This window comes from Haliotis cracherodii, unplaced genomic scaffold, assembly GCF_022045235.1.
Source record: "Haliotis cracherodii isolate W230 unplaced genomic scaffold, xgHalCrac1.p SCAF_4, whole genome shotgun sequence".
Lineage (NCBI taxonomy): Eukaryota > Metazoa > Mollusca > Gastropoda > Lepetellida > Haliotidae > Haliotis > Haliotis cracherodii.
Window position 1 is genome coordinate 36,819,233 of NW_027266297.1, and position 4,038 is coordinate 36,823,270.

Sequence of the window (4,038 nt, forward strand, 5' to 3'; positions counted from 1 at the left end):
CGTGGGAGTGACGCATGCGCTGTTTGGAGTTTAGCTGAAGCGACACCTAGTAGTTTCGTATATCAATTTACATTTACTACTGTATATTAGCAGCACAATAGTGTAAACTTTCAGTATCAATACTTGTATTACACAGATTGCAAAATAGAGCCGTTATCTATATTCTTTTTAATTCGTAGAATATGATGACAAATCAATATCGTATATATATTCACTACAAAGAAATACGAGGGGTGGCTGAAAAGTTCTGAGCCTAACTGTACTACACTCTCAAGCTTCAGTTTGCATGCATAAACGTCTGGTGCCGCTTTTCCATGGTTTACAGGCTGAATTTGAACCAAATACAAAATCAGACAGCATATTTCTGCAGGGAGCAAGGTCACTAGGTATTCTCTGTTTAAGTGTGACCTGAGTTCTGTGTTGATTAAAATGGACAAAATGGGCAACCGAGCTGTCATCAAATATCTCCATCTGAAAGGGCTAACTCCAACAGCCATACATGCGGACATGGTGTCAACTTTAGGGAGCGATGCTCCTTCTTTTGCCACTGTTAAGAGGTGGGCAGCAGAGTTCAGGAGGGGAAGAGAGAGCCTCCAAGACGATCCAAGATCAGGAAGACCTTCAACTGTCACCACAAAGGAAAACGTAGATAAAATATGTGGTATGATTTTGAATGATCCAGGGATCAGTGCACGCCGCATAGCCAACAAAGTAGGTATCTCTCAAGAGAGAGTTTCAAACATTCTCAGCAATAAACTGGGCTTGACAGAGAGTTCCCCAGCTTCCGATTCTTGATCAGAAACGCTCCAGGTTCATCATCCCTCGTAAGAATTAACTGTATGAGTCTTGGTTTCACGACCAGAACAACCGTCTGTACAAATAGGCAACAGTCAGAGCAGTACAAACATATGATGTCTCCTCCCACGAAGTAGATGACAAAGACTGTTTCATCAGCTGGCAAGGTGACATGGCTTCGGTTTTCTGGGGTTCCACTTCCAGAGGAATCCTACTGGTGGACTACTTTGTGAAAGCCGATGGGTCAGACTAGTAATAGCAAATATCATGTTAGTCTGCAGAGCTAACTACGAGGGAATATCAAGGCTAAACGTTGGTGGAATAAAACTAAAGGCTTGTTGCTTCACCAGGACAATGCATATGTGCACAAGTCTCTCTCCATGGCTGCCATGCACCTGTGGCTAAACACATTGATCTTCGTCCACATTCACCAGATTTGGCACCCTTAGATTTCCGAACATGAAGAAAGGACTGTCTGGCAAGCATTATGCAAATCATGACGTCATTTCTGTTGTGAAGGACTTCTTCACCACCAGCAGGAAGCCTTCTCCACCAGTGGGATTCAGGCACTCCAGCATTGATGGTAGAAGTGTGGAGACCTCATAGAGGATTATGTTGAAAAATGGTTATCGACCAACTCCCTTCAACACAGTCCATCATAAGTAACCTCGGAACTTTTCACCCACCACTTGTAGAAAAGTCAACCATTGACTTTGGAGTTATCAACAAACTTTGGACCCCTTTCCCTTGGATCTGTTAACTTATGAAAGAAAATTGGCTTTCCTCACCAAGAACGTGGCTGTTGTCATCCCCTCAAAATGATAATCATGTTTTCCCAATAATATGAATTACTGCTACCTGGAGTTATGTGCTTTTCAATCTCTGAACACCTGGAACTGATTGTCACTACAAAATGATGACAAATGTATTGATAACTACAGGTTTGTTACTAATGGCAAACAATGTTGCTTAATGCCTCACTTGGCAATATTCCAGTGATATTTGACGTACAGCGATATGCCCAATTTTGCTTCCACATCACTGTGAGGAACACCTAGGTTGGTGTAGACAGTATCTGAGTACTCTGTCCAGGGTCTACAGGCGTCCTGGAGAATGTTTTAGCGACGATTGCATTTCTCCACATTGTCAGTTTTGGGGTGGAAGTGTAATGGTATGGGATGAACAACTCATGGGAGAGCAAAACTCATTACTGTTTATGGCAATTTTAATGGCGTATGAATGCTACAGGAACGAAAATTTGTGCAAATGCAGGGATTAACGTCACGTTGCGCATGTTATTGAGGCAGGATAACATTGCTGTATTGCCATGCATTTATCCATGTCTGGGATGAGAAGGAACAACCTCTATGACAGGATCAGAATCAATTGGTAACGCTAGTTCTGTTGGACCAATCTTGACATTTGAAACGACATCCCCCAGGCTGTTTTTTTATCAACTTGTGTGTCTTCAATGCACTGTCACTGCCTGGCCTGTATCAACATAAATGGTGGTCACACCCAATGATGACATATTTACTTGAGTTGTTACACCACCCCTCTTTTAGGGTGTGTCACTCTATCTCCTGTTGTGAGGGATGGGCTTTGTCAAGGAGTTTGTTATGCTAAAACATTGATCAGATGAAGGACCAAATATTATGTTGTTATTTTAAGTAGCATAACATTTACACCACTATACAAGCCAGGGGGTTATCATGTTCACGGTTATTATAAACTTGTATTAATTAGAATTATTGAATATTATTGTTTCAGGGTCTGAGAACAGTGTTCATGTTTACCTGTAATTACCAGTTTTTAACGAGTAAAATTAGGCTTGGACCGGTGATTCTTGTGACTGCCAGAGCCTGTGGATCAGCAAATAAGGTGTCTTGTAAATCTTTGTTGTTGGACTAAACATTGTCAATAGTCTTAAAAGTCAGAAAACGTCTCCAGGCGTCAGACGTTGAACTCGCGAGTACACATGAATGTGATGGTATTTAATAAATCGTCGGGTGGATTTTGTGACAGGAAAGTGTGGTAGGGAACACTGTAAGGATGATGTGGATAATAGTAAGGAACGAGGGAGGCATGAGCATGGCTAGTGACGACACAACGGTGAGTTCGCTTTTGAATCAGTACTGAAAAAATGTAGACAGTGAAAGTGGCTTGTGTGAATGTTCCAGGACAGTTTCCAGCAGCCAAAGTATTCGACACAAAACCATTTCATCCTTTTTACTCGACGTTTTTGTGTGAAGAATATAAGGACCCGCTGTAGAATTTATAATAGCCACTAAACGGGTAGATCTACCTAACCCTAATGATCGTAAAGGGGATCCAAGGGCTAAGGATAGAGAGTTAGGGATAGACTACCCTAACACTGGCGACATATGGATGTGTTCAGCGCCAACATAATATCCCTAATAAACTGCATTCTTGTGCATAATAATGAAAATTAATGAACCGAATAAATAACATATGTATATTAGTTCCCATTTATAACCATTTTAGCCACTTGAATCATGAGAAAAAACGAAATAAAAAAATATATAAAAAAATAAAAGTGCTTTTGTAAACTAGCGCTTGCTATAAAATACGCCGTCGCAGGCTATATTTAGTAAACAAATATTCAAAACTCTCCACAGCTGTAGAATTTATAATAGCCACTAAACGGGTAGATCTACCTAACCCTAATGATCGTAAAGGGGATCCAAGGGCTAAGGATAGAGAGTTAGGGATAGACTACCCTAACACTGGCGACATATGGATGTGTTCAGCGCCAACATAATATCCCTAATAAACTGCATTCTTGTGCATAATAATGAAAATTAATGAACCGAATAAATAACATATGTATATTAGTTCCCATTTATAACCATTTTAGCCACTTGAATCACGAGAAAAAACGAAATAAAAAAATATATAAAAAAATAAAAGTGCTTTTGTAAACTAGCGCTTGCTATAAAATATGCCGTCGCAGGCTATATTTAGTAAACAAATATTCAAAACTCTCCACAGCGCTGGGCGTATTCAAAGACATTGCGTGTAGAGATGATAGATCACTGGGAGGGGCTTATGCACACTCAATGACCCCTGATGTCACAGGGCATTGTTTCGCCGGTGTGACTTGCAACAAAATACTACAAATTACGTCATAGGGTATTGTCACCTGTTTGAAATGTTTGTGGTACTGTATTCTAAAGGTAGGCCTTTATTGTTGGCAGTCCACTGGGACTGGCAGTTTGAAAA